At 38.5% G+C, this 13,771-nt stretch overlaps 1 protein-coding gene across 2 annotated transcripts in view; it reads left to right on the top strand.

Moving 5' to 3' along the window:
* The window catches only part of spns2 (SPNS lysolipid transporter 2, sphingosine-1-phosphate), a 71,146-nt gene that overhangs the window by 5,129 nt on the left and 52,246 nt on the right, over positions 1–13,771 (top strand). The window lies entirely within an intron of this gene.

Below are 13,771 nucleotides of genomic sequence, written 5' to 3'. Positions count from 1 at the left end.
TGACACTTTGTGTGCAGCGTATGTGCTAATAAATGTTTATCTTTATTTATTTATTTGATAGAATTAAAAAAAAATTTTTTTTGACAAGTCAGTAGTTGGCCTGACTAATCGCTCAAGGAAGCCGTTTATAATGGACGTGTGTAGTGGCGTTTGCACAAAGGTGCAGTCACATTTACCGTTGTTCAGCAAATTTTTGCTGGTGAAATCCAATTTAATAGGAATTGACGCAATCCGGAATTTCGTGTGAGGGCGAAAGATTTCCCCAAACAGATTTTGCAAGGGGTTTACAATTCCTCTCTGTGGGCTTTGTTGGCTGAAAATAAAATAAAAAGCTTAAGGTAAACCTTTTGATAAGGTTTACCTTTAGCTTAGCCAAGGTATGTAAAAGTGCTGTAAGTCACAGTAGAATGTTAGCCAAACAATAGAAGGCAAATGTGACAGGAAAAAGTGTTTATTTGTGAAGGAGCTTGTGAATATATATATATATATATATATATATATATATATATATACAGTATGTGGGTAAGTATCACAGCAGTGCATTTTAAATATACTTACAGCAAATTGGATGTCTGCGTTCAAAATAAAACTTTGAGGTTTGCTCAATCACTTTAGGCTTGGCAGTCGTCTCTCTCCCTTTCTTTCACTTGTTTTACTGTGTTCGTATTAAAGGACTTTCAACAACAAAAACATGAAAGTAATGAAAAACTCTCAGTAATTGAGTTTATAAGCTTGTCTCGCTCTTCTGAAACCCTCATGAAGAACAAATGGCTTCCATTTCTCCCAAAGTTGATTTCCATATGCCCTGTAATTGTGCACCGTAGAAGCAGTTATAGAGCTGTTGTGTTTACTTCTGATGTCTGTCTCAAACCTGAAATATAAATCCATTAAAGTAAACTCATTCAAAGACGATTACAAGTTTAGCTCTTAATGCTGAAGTGTATTGTTGAAGGCACAGAGTATTTAGTATGCTCCATAACCGTGCAGTGTGTTTGAGATACGATTGAGTAAATGTACTCAGGGTGTTTGCTTTTAATTGAACAAATTTTGACCTCATATCAAAGTTCTCTCATATTCAGATCCCTTCTTGGCATGCGTGTGTGTATTTGTGGGGTTGTATTTTGCTGATGTACAGTATGTGCTGCCTGTGATAGCAGTGGCCGGAATTAGACAGCAGCCTTTCTTCCTCCTTTCAACAGTGCTTTTCATGTGGTCACGGCATTTATTACACAAGCACTAAAAGCCATTTCTGTGTCAGCCTCGACTTCCCTAAAGACAGCTTGGCTCCTTAAGCCTGATCTGGACCTAAAAGTCAGGCAAGAAAGTGAGTGAAAAGAACTTCCAGCGTTCCTGTGTTGTTTATTTTCATTCATCTGCCTCAGCTGTTTTCTTATAAAGAACACACAACCATGATCGCCTATCTGACCCCAACAATAAGGTCAGTGTATAATATATATAGACACGAGTGGTGTTCAGCGGGACAAATTCTCATCTTGCTCCGGAGAGGCTGTATTGGGCGAAGCAGCCTGGTGACTCTCAAAATAAACACTGACACAATCATGTCCGCTAACAGCCTCTGAGAATCGAGATGCAATTTGTTCGGTTTATTTTTTAACGGGCTTGTCTTTCATTTGGCCCATGTGATGTTCATTTAATGTAGCGTGGACGATCCAAACAAGGCACAGCGCTTATGTTTTTCCACCAGAGAGACGGCTGACGTGCTTGTTTAAATGGCATTGACCCTGTTAATATAATTGGTGGCCCGTATTTAGCTCATTGCATGTCCAAACAGATGTGCACTATGTGTGGGTGTTTGTCTGTTTAAAAAAGGGGATTCACTGTGATTCTCAGCCTCAACATGTGTCTTTTTGATCGAGTGTGTCCAAGGGATTAAGGGCGGAGAGTTTGACAGACAGCTGTAGAGGAGGGTGGAGGAAGCGGGGGGAGGGGTGCCTGAGGGGGGAGCGCACCTGTGAGATTAGAAGTCTCAGGTATGTCACTGTGTATTAGACCAAGATCATTCAGAATGTATTAATATGAGTGTGGGAGATATCCTTTGGCTGGACCTCTGACCCACAATGACTATGGCCAAACAGGGACAGAAAGTAAACAACATGAACATATAGCAAAAGCTTTTATATAATGCTATAATCATTTTTGTTATAAGAGCCTGCAGAATTTACCATTATTTTACAGTAAAAGTGCATGCAGTTATTTTATAATTATGCAATTAATTATAAAAAATGTATCATGGTTGCCACAAAAATATTAAGGAGCGCGACTGTTTTCAACAGTGATAATAAGAAATGCTTCTTGAGCATATTACAATGATTTCTAAAGGATCATGTGACTCTGAAGACTGGAATGCTGAAAATTCAGATTTGACGAACAGATTGCATTGATGAGAAGTTTTTTTTCCTTTTTTTTAAACTGTACCACCAAATCTAATATAAATATAAATTGACCTTTTTTTATGTTTTTACATACTGTAGCATTTTCCATTCATTTTCCATTAAGTGATGAGGTTTTTTTTATTATTTTTTTATAGCGAACACAAAACCCTGTCCTCCATATATCTACACACAGAGAGGGGCAAACCCAGTGACACTGACATTAATGTTTCTGGATGCAACATAACAGTGGCTAAATCTGAAAGCATCACAAATCCCCATAGGTGCTACAGCATAACTGAGATATCAGATGATGAATGACTTTTCCTAAAATCATGTATGATTTAAGTAGTTGTTATAGTTATATGAGGGTGGATAATATTCATGGATTAGGCTGATAATCTTTTCTGTTTTTAGATAAGACTTCTGAGTAAATATTGACCAAATAAAATCAAAAAGAAGGGTCAGTAGGGTAAACTACTCCACTGAAGCTTAGCTTTGTCCATAAAGTAAGCCTTCGGAAGCACTTTATATTGCCAGGACAAATATTTAAACTGCACTTTACTGCAAGTATTTGCTTATTACCATCTATTCAATAGTGTTAAAGAGCAAATAGTCAGCCACTGGTGTTATGTAACATATATTTCCCAGATTACAGCCTAAGCGTGTATGTGTGTGACTACACAGTGTGCCACAGTGTCAGTGTCTGTAGTTTAGACCTCTGTGTGTCTGTCTGGTTTGTGATATCTCTATTAATGCAGGGATGAAAGTACAGGCCTACTGAAATATCATCTCATCAAGCCAGTATTTGCAGCATTTTTTCCAAAGCTTGCAATTAAGCATGTCTATCCTATGCTGTACCTGTGTAATGCCATCTATTTATACTTGAGAACATATGGCTTGGATTGTCACCCCGACACATTACATGGCAGAAACACTTTCACCTCTGCGTGAAATCTTGCCCTGGTGTTTCAGTGTGTGTGATGTGTAGATGCCCAGAGTATATAGGCTCAGGAAAGAACAGAGAAACAGGCTGTGTTTTCTCAAATCATTAGGGTGACTGTCACATGTCAGCGTCCTACCCTGTACCTGTTTAAATTCCAGTGATTCTTTAAATAGACTCATTCATTTCTCAGAGCCATTCACCAGTGCTAAAACTAACCCCTTGTATACTATGGAGACAAGAATGCCTTTATGTATGCTGTACAGTACGCAGGGATAGACTGGCGATAGGAAACCCCAGGGCTTGCTGCCACTTGCTGTATGATACATACTTGAAGACCTTAGTTTCCTTTAAGGATTAATTTGGCATTCTTACCAGGTTAGCACAGTTTGAGTTATTTAGCCACACCAGAACATAATAATTACCTACAACTAACGCCTAAAATACCCGTGTATGTGTGTGTGTGAGGTGTGTGTCTCCACCTCACTGCTGTGGAATGTGGAGGTAGAGCTGGAATTCCAGTGATGGCGTTGTTTTGTTTTCCCACAGTTACCTCCGATCTATAGTTACCAGTCACCAGCCCATGACATAGAAAGGTGCTTGTCGAAACAAAATCAATACAAAGCATCTAAACTGCTTAAAACACTTCTTTATGGCTCTCATACCCTTTTCTCTTGGGTTTCTGTGGTGAAACATTTTTGGTGGTCCATTCTTTTATTTGCCTGCAGGATAAAATACAAATCTGAATTGTAAAGACATACTGTGTCTTGAAAGTGTCCTGCACTGCTCTGCATTAACCCATACCAGGAAGAAATTAGATTTATCTCTAATTCATGAAGGAGAAAGTGAGATGGATTACTGTGCTGGAGACTCTCAGCTGTTCTCAATGAGAGTGGATGAAAATAGTGCTTTGCATAGCAAGAAAATGGATGTAATAAAAAACACTGGGACAGATAAAAATGACCAGGAGGTCTGTGTGTGATTGCATGGGTGTGTGTCTGTGTATTGATTGCATAGAATAGAAGTTTCTGGGGCTACAGTCAATTACAGACTATAGACTTTGAATACATGCCACATGTGGATCTCTTGTAGGTATTGATTTCAAGAAACCCAGTTCTGATGCTTTCTATGTGTTCATCACAGGGTTATGCGACATTCAGAATTGATATATATTGATATATTGAATATATCACTTTATAGTTATTACTGTCCTCTGTAGGGCTCTCTAAGGTTATGAATGCTCTATCTCTTCTGAATCCACTTTTGACCCTTTGGTATTAAGTTGGATGAAGAATCTTAGCAAGTAGCAAAGAGTCATATTTTCTTTAAAGTATAGCTATAACTGGTCTGTACAGCATAAATCAAAAGAGAAAACTGTGAAACATTTATGTGTGTTTTCACTCAATTGGTCATTATAACTGGCTGAAAATGTATTTTTATCCCCACACACACATTTCTCCTACTCATCACCCTCAGCTGTCAGTTGTCTGAAGCCCATGGCCACTCACACAGAGCAGTATGGCTACAGCCTAATGCTAAATTGAGCTTGAAAGACCAGCTCTCAACATAGGCTTTTTCAGACCAAAGCGTGCTGAAATGCCCCATCCAATTTAGCTCTCTCTTTTTCTCCCTTGTCCTCTTTTCTCTCCAGTTTTCATTTACTCAGTCTCGTGACACCTCTTGACTCTCTTCTCTCTGGTAGCTTTCACTCTAGGTTGCTCAACACTGTCTATTAGTACATTGAGAATAGCTTGGCTCGCTGTGCCGTTTGAAGCTTTATTGATTGAGCTCTTCTCCTTAGACATTTTCTGAATCAAAGAGCTTCAAAGATGTTTCGCCCAAAGACGGCGAGTTTTTTTTTTTCTTATTTGTGCCTATACACAATTAATGGACACAAACTTTAAAAATCAATAAGAACTATGTTTTGGATTAGCATGCTGTTTTAAATTAAAAAAAATTCATTGGTTAATAGATTCAGTTTACCATCTCAACATGTTTGTCAGAGTGATATGGGCTAATTAATGATGTTTCACTATAGGTTTACACTTTGAATGGGATCAGCAGTAATTAAGAAAGATAATCAAGCACTTCAGCACTTTTATTCAGGACTAATTATTATTCACAGAATCGGGCACTGTTGACACCCCCCTGGGTGAGACCCACCCCACTCCTACACAGCTCTTAGAGAACAAAGAGAAGAAAAGGAGAATAAGCAAAGAGGCATAGCGAGTGAGAAAAGCCAAATTAAATCTCGTTACAGGCAAAAAAACAAAAAGCCCTCATAATTACAGTAATCCCTTTCTGTGTTATGTAAAAATAAAAATAAAATAAAACAAAGCATTGGGATTAGGCTACAAATGAAGCTTGTCTAACGTCAGTCAGCAAAACATTAAGTCAGTTAATGGCTTTACGTCATCAGATGATGTTGGTCTTAGTGAATGTACCGTTCAAAGGTTTGGGCTCAGTATGATTTTTTTATGTTTTTGAAAGAAGTCTCTTGGTCACTAAGGCTTCATTTATTTATTAAAAATACAGTAAAATTGTAATATTGTAAAATATTATTAGAATTTAAAATAGCTGTTTTCTATTTTAATAAGTTTAAAATGTAATTTATTTATGTGATGGTAAAGCTTAATTTTCAGCAGCCATTACTCCAGTCTTCATTCACGACTGTGCTTCTCAATATTTTTGTGGAAACCATGAAAGCATTTGATGAATAAAATTTCAAAAATAGACATTTTTGTAGCATTATAAATGTATTTACTGTCACTCACTTTTGAACAATTTTATGCATTCTTGCTGAATAAGTATTAATACATTTTATTTTATTTTTTTTAATATAAGAAAATCTAACTGACCCCAAACTGTTAATTAGTAGTGTATATGCTGGTGTACTGCTAACACATTTAAAGAGTACAGTATTTTTACTTAATACCACTTGCAAATTACTAGCAAATAGCAAATAATATTCATGGCTGTTAACAAAAATCACCATCCCAAATCTAGATTCACTTGGAAATACGTCAACACAGGAAAGAAAACTGCTCGTAAAGTGTTTTTTTTTTTTTATTAGAATCTGAGAGAAGGGAAGGTAATTGAGGCTTCTGGTTGGCAGTTAACACTAGCATCCAACAGGATGGTATCAGAGGCTGTTTAATAAGGGTGGCCGTAATTGCACTCCACCGTCCGCCAACAGCGTTCTGTCCTGCTAAATGTGATCCACAAATTTGCTCATTTAATGAAACAAGCAGCTCATTTAAAACCTCTGTGTGAAATATCCTCTATATAAATGTATAGTGAACATTACTGCCAATGTTTACTGTTGCTAAACATCTTTACTCATGTGTCTCAGTGTCTGTCTTTGATGTTTAAACTGGAAAACCACTCTAGTTCTGTACCAGTGTGTAAGGAGTAAGTGTACTGATATTTATCTTCTACCATACATTCATAGACCATACGCACTCCGACAGTGATGTTGAGTATCTAAGGGAGAATCGGGCAGCCAGGGGATTTTTCTGCGCTCCATTGCATTCTGACCACTGCGCAGCTATATGTCTGACACATGGGCTCACACTCCAGAGGATAATTCTCTTATGAATTATTAATGGCCAAATACTAGGCTGTTTCTGCATAGCATCTCCGGACGAGCAATATTTTTATGCAATATTTAAAAGCAAGTGATGCAGTCTAGAATATCTGTGTTTTGGTGAAGAAGCCTTGCAGTGCACAGTTTATTTACACTCTCCAGGCAAGTATTTGGGTACACAGGGAATTTGTCTGGGGTTATTAGATACATTTTCTGTGGATTTGCGATTGCATATTCATACATCATTCCATTTTTTATGCACACACACACACACACACCTTAAAACCAGTCTCAGATCAGCAGTGCAGTGTACACCATGATACTCTGACAGGCAGTGCTGGCAGCCTGCCTGAGGGTGAGGCAGTATTGAGGAAATACTGGCATAAAATAGTGAGGGAATTCCAAAACACCCACAAACGCCCGCTAAAACACCCCACCGCTCCTCTGACATCTGCATTGTGTTTATACGGACTGTGTGGTGGTTAAAAGGCTGAGTGGAAAAAGCATCCATTGCTTTGCGGGATATCGGTGGACCCGGCGGTCAGGAGCTCGCCAAGAAAAGACGAGCATATTTGTGGTCAGCTCTTACCCTGCCACTGCACTCTCAAAGGTTTGGCTCAGTTTAAGAGGGCAGACATTTTGCAGAGAAGCTGGGAAGGGTTAACATGGGAACAGTCTTTTTCTCGCTTTCGCACATGTGTAACTTCTGCGAGCTGAGGTGTTGTTACATCGATTCCTGTGACACTTTAAGAAGGATCACCCCTTGCTGATGAGAGAAGCAGAAAAGGGGATGGGAAAGGAGGAAAAGAAAATAGGAGGAAGAAAGCTTCAGGATGTGTCAGCAGCCGAACAGTGTACCAGTGGTTTGGTAGAATGAAAAGAATGAGGGAGAGAACAGAGCGGAGGGGAAACATTCTCTTACCGCAAAGAGTAGCATTACACAGGATATGGAAATGTACATTTGTACTTGCAGTTTCACCTACCACACACACACACACACACAGAGGCAAATTCGAAACAGTTGTGCCACTTTTACATGCATTACTACAGCACAAAAACATGCATTTACTAACCATCTGCAATGTAGTTTAAGCAGACACTCAATTATAAAATTTAAAGTACATTTTCTTGCATTGTATTAAACTGCATTTCATTTAAAGGAGATGTTTTGTGTATCTATTGTATCTATTGACCATGGCAGCAGTAAATCATCAAATAGTGATCCAATGATGGAGGATAATATGCTTTGTCCTTTGGATTTGATATTTTGCATAATTTCTTTAGTTAACCGGGTGCTAAAACAACACGCACATGCAAACGGTGCCATCAGACGGTCAGTTAATTCAATATGATTGCCACTTTTAAATGCAGTACTGCAGCGCAAAACCTTGTGACTTATTTACTAACCATCTGCAATCTTTTTTTTATTTAAATTTACATGCATTATGCATTTGGCAGATGCTTTTAACCAAAATGACTTGCATTGCATTCAAGTCATTTTATCAGTTCATGCATTCCCTCAAACCCATGACCTTGCCATTGCTTGCGCAATGCTTTTCCGTTTGAGCCACAGGAATGCATATTTATGTCTTACTATAGATTGACCATTAGTTACTAAAACTCACTATGTGTCTTGTGTAATTAGCTTTTTGCTAAACTACATTTAATTTAAAAGATTGTGTACATTTATGTTGATCATGGCACCAGTCGTTTATAAAATGATGATCAAATAATGGAAAAAAACGTTGGCATAATACAAATGTGCTGTGAATCTCAGCACATTTTCTGCATTTTAAAAACCTGTCTCAGGTATGTGGATTGCAGTGGTGGAGTGTGCAAGTAAACAACGCCACAGCAGACGCGGTTCATTCTCAGTAAAATCTCCCCACAGAGTTCTGAATATACCAAGCTTTGCTTTCCTTCCAGTTGCCTTTCTTCTCACCTATCGTCATCTTCTCAGTTACAGTATATAGGACGGCCAGCCTCTGTTGCTATGCCTTTATCCTAACCTACTTCTCCTAGCCCTGAAATAGCACCGGGGGTTGCTCAGGTCTATCGTCTCTCTTTTGGGGATTGTAAAATGAGGTCTGTCCTACCACTCAATGATCCTCGTTTTCGTTCTCTCTCCCTAGACGGCCAGACAGTCCTCTGGGTCTATATACGGTGACGCGTCTGTGTGCAAAAATAAGAACAGGGTGTTGTGTGCATTAATGCAGTATCTCCACCTTAATGAGTTTTAGTGTCTGGATTCTGAGAAAAATGTTTGCCATTGTCAAAGCCTCTGACAGATGAATAGGTGATGTTTGAGTTTCAGGATTTGACCGTATTGGAATTTCAGCCGGTGAACCACTTCCTGTTCAAATGAATGGATGGTTTATACATATAGACTGTGTCTCACACACTCAAAAATGTGTTGGCATATCGCCAGTTCATCTCAGAGAAGGTTTTATATCAAAACTCAGACCTCTTGGTCTTACTCTCTACCCAAACAAGCACTTAAACTCACAGGCTGGCTTCCACTTATCAGATCAGATAAAAGTGGGTCCAAACAAAGTATGTCAAAGATAGCATCACACGGTTTGTGTAAATCAAATGCAGGAGCTTCAGCTTCCAGGATCCATTAAACAGCTTCACTTGAACGAACTCCCCTGAGATTTGAAATAGCACTAGACACATTAACAGAACTGATTTGCTCATCCTCATCCACAGAGCTTTCTTCAAACATGCTATTGGTCAGTCCACTGGTCAATGTCCAGTGGGTCTCCTGGGGATGTCACTATGATAGCATTATAGCAAAAAGGAGCATTCATATGCACTGCATCTTACACAATAGCATCAACATTAGCATATCGCCATTTCACTGCACCAATCAGCTGATAAGATGGAGACCTACATGAACGGGTCAATGTTTAATTAGCATTTGGGATAATGAAACTAGTGTGCTAGAAAACAAAAGACACTCTTTCTCACACCACAATCTGTTTGCATTGCAGTTTTACTGTGTGATTTGTGAGCAGATGTTTATTTGAATTTGAATTAGTGGGTTTGATTTATTTAATTTCTAATCCATGAGTCCATGACTTCATTGATATTAAATGGAATTTGCAAAATGAGCATTAGAGGCTTTTGCATTGATTATTTTTTAAACTAGTGTTAAATAACAATAACTTGCATCAGAGTATCTACCCTGCAGTATCATTCTATCTATCATCAACACATTATATTTCAAACAGACACACACACACACACACACACACACACACTCACAGTGAACTAGTTATTCTGTTAGAGTATTTTTCTGTGGAACTTGTCTATTTAATGCTTTGTGCATTTGAATAGGTGGAGTGTAAAACATACTTTAAATGGAGGCATACCTTATAAATTCAAAACGTTTCCTTTTTTTCCACTCAGATGTCCCCACACGAATGAAGGTTTGGTCAGGACAAATTTGTCCCTAAACAAAAAACTGCCTCCATAAGTGCATTTAGCTGTTATCAGGTTAAACAAGTTTATTTATTTTAGATGATCAGATTTCTTTATTTAGAAAACTGATTATATCTCAGCCAATCTTATGGCTTTATGCTGTAACAGAATTTTAAACTCTGTTCAATGGCTGTTGCTCTTCAGAGATGTTTTGCATGCAACAGATCAGTCACAACAGGCAGGACAACATTCTTTTGCCTCTTAGTTTCTGCTGCGGTTTCTACATTTTAGTAAATCAAAGTGCATTGCAGGTGACCATATCAGCCAAACCTGATATTTTCCATGTAAGAAGATTCAGATAGTTTAAGAAAATTCAGAAGTTTTGCTAAGCAAGATGATTTGCTCAAGCAACACTTGAGATCTAGAAACCAACTGAATGCTTTTTCAAGCACCTCCATTCTTGAAAAACTGCGGAAAACTACTTTTAAACAGGAAATGACGGAATATTTACGTACATTTTTACAGCTGGTCTATTCTCACAGGATTAGTAAAATCAGGTAATTTTTTTCTTTTTACAGAAGGTAAAAGTCGTTGACATTGTCCGTAATGATTACTGAGATGACACATTCGGACAGGACTAAAATCACTGAGAAGCTCTGGTAATAATTACTTTACCCCAGCTCTCCTTGTTAAACTAGTCCCATCCAAATAGGGCTTTAGTCAGTCAGATCTGACCAATTGCCAGCCGACCTTTCCCTCCTCAGTGTGTGCGCCCGTGCCGTGTTACTATGGCAACATCTCAGGGCTGGCGGCATCAAGGCGGACACTAGAAGGTCGATGATTCTACTGGTGCCATTTGGGGCATTTGCATCACCTTGTGTGGCATTGCCTACCGTTTTACAGTATGATGCAAGATGAAGTCAGAGCTGCTGCACCTCAGATGCTTAAAGACAGCTCTCTCTGAAAAGTTTCAAGGTGTTGCCATGTTTTTCCTGAGCAGTGTATCTTTATCTGAGAGCCAGAAGAGAAGATAGAGAGAGAAGAATTCAGGGCAAATCTCACACGGACGGTATCGCCTGCCAAACACAGAACATAATTCACTAATATGACAGTTGCTCTAATAGTTCAGTGTTACGTTGTGCACACACTGACCTACTAGTACCAGTCTCTTCCAGTTACAATTCTTTCCTTTAGGCTATAATGTTAAATAAGGACATACTTCACAAACTGAATCAATCATATTTCCAAACAAGTCATCAGTTTGTATCGGTTGTGCCTGTGGGAGTTTTGGTGGGAAGAGCGTGGTGGTTGAGGTTGTGTCTTTGGCAGGCGTGAGGGTGGGCAGGTGCAGTCTCGGTTGAAAGAGGAGAAACGCAGTACCATCTGGCACAGGGATCCCCCTCCCAGTGGGAGGAGAGGGAGAGATGGAGGGATTGAGGGATGGGGGGCGGAGGAGGAGTGTGACCAAGGTAATTAGTACACCGCCTCAGATTAGACTAATGGAAAGAGGGCGGGACCACCCGCTCCTGAGTCCTGAGCATGGAAAAGGACAGTGGAAGCCAATGCCTCCGAATCCAACCTAGGCTCACTGGAAAAGCGTGCCTATGCATACAATTCCCACTAGAATTCCCACTTTTATTACTCTTCACACAAATTATGGTTAATAAAACTTATTTTCACACAGTTTCTTGCACAATATGTTATGGACTCAAAATACTTTTACCATAGTGCATGATTTGTAGACTAATACATTTTAATCACATAACCTGATCAAAATCTATGACTTTAGCAAACTGACGTAGCAAACCATAGACTGTTAAAAAGATGGACGACGCACCTTCACTCTCTTCCATTGTAGAAAAGTGAAGCCGCCAATGTCAACGCAATATACTTTTGCAGAAATGTTGCCAAAGGGGACATTTTTCATTTTTCCAATGAGCCCGGGCTTCCCATATCTGCTAAATCAAGATCAAGATTTTGCTAAGAACTGAAGAGAAAAATCCATCATGTTTCAAAGTGTGCCAAGTTCATTAGCAGCTTTTTAAATAGCAAGACAGGAATTTATTGTTCACAATAGATATTAAAAAAATAAATGCTGCAAGTCATTTAACAACACATTTGCATGTTCATGGTTATCTTATGTCAATTAATTTAATTCAGTGTTTTTTATTTTTTTAATGATTTCTTAATTTTAATATTATATTTTTATGATTTAATTAATTATTAGCTTTCCATAAACCCACTAACCCCAGTTATTAAAATTAAAATTAAAATTAAAATTAGATTTTTTTTAAACATTAACTTTGAGTGAGCGTTACATGATGACAAAGGTTATCTAAAACTCAACAACTAATAATTTCAATCAATTCAATAGTAAAATGTTTTAGAAGATTCATTGTCTTTTGTTTAATCTGACCATATCACGTTGCTCTATGGTTTGTTGCTGTAGTTATGTGTGTGTTGGCCAGGAATCTAAAGGGCTCTTGATCAGGGCATAGATCCCTTTTTAGTGTAATTGCAGCTTTCGTGTTGCTGCCTTCAAATCATCAGTCTCTCATCTCCACATTCCTTCTTTCTGATCGCTTTAAAGTAAAAAAGAGCTCTTTAAGTGTCTAACTCAGACATATGCTTTGATCTTCCATTTGTGAAAAGCTCACAGCATTCAGACACTTCTAAATGCAGGGTAGGCTGTAAACATGGTCTGTGACTGACAGCCAATGACATTACACAAGAGCGATAGAGATCCAACATCCTTGACGTTATCTCTGAAGTTACATCTTTCTAAGTCACTGAACAGTCTTGTACAAACAGAGGCAAAGAGAAAGACATCCACTTCACAGGCTTCCCGCAATTCACACGCACACAGATGCTGTAGAAACATCTCTTAATTAACTTCTCAGTGCTGCCTGGCTGATTACGTCATGCTTTTTAAGGTCTTACAAACACAGACACATAACATAGGAGTGGCTGTGAGAAATAAAAATAGCTATTTGTTTCTGTTGTTGCGGTGGCTTTAGTCATCTTCGAGTTTCGTCTCGATCACTTCGCAGTTTCCCGTCGCCACCCGTTTTGACTTGTCACTGGCACGTTGTAGCAAAGACGTACTGAGAAGGAACACTTTGGCAGGTGCAGGCTTGTCCGCACATAGTGACATATGTAACATTCCTGTCACACGAGTCACGGCACCTGCTCACATTCCAGTGCAGCCAGTGTCTCTTTCCTTACTGTCTGCAACTCAAGAAACATTCACACTCTTTCGTTCTTTTGACATTTTTTATTCTGAGGACATGCCTTTGTTGCACTTTTTGACATTTCATTTTTATTTTATATTAGAGCATATTTTATTTATCTTTTAGTCGATATTAGAATATATGTTTGTTTAATTTTTTATATATTTCTATTTTATAATATTTTATTAGATTTATTCAA

The sequence above is a fragment of the Abramis brama genome (genome assembly GCF_963993115.1).
Source record: "Abramis brama genome assembly, chromosome: 5".
In the NCBI taxonomy this organism is placed as follows: Eukaryota; Metazoa; Chordata; class Actinopteri; order Cypriniformes; family Leuciscidae; genus Abramis; species Abramis brama.
Note: the sequence above shows the minus strand (reverse complement) of the source record. Positions and strands in the feature narration are given on the sequence as shown.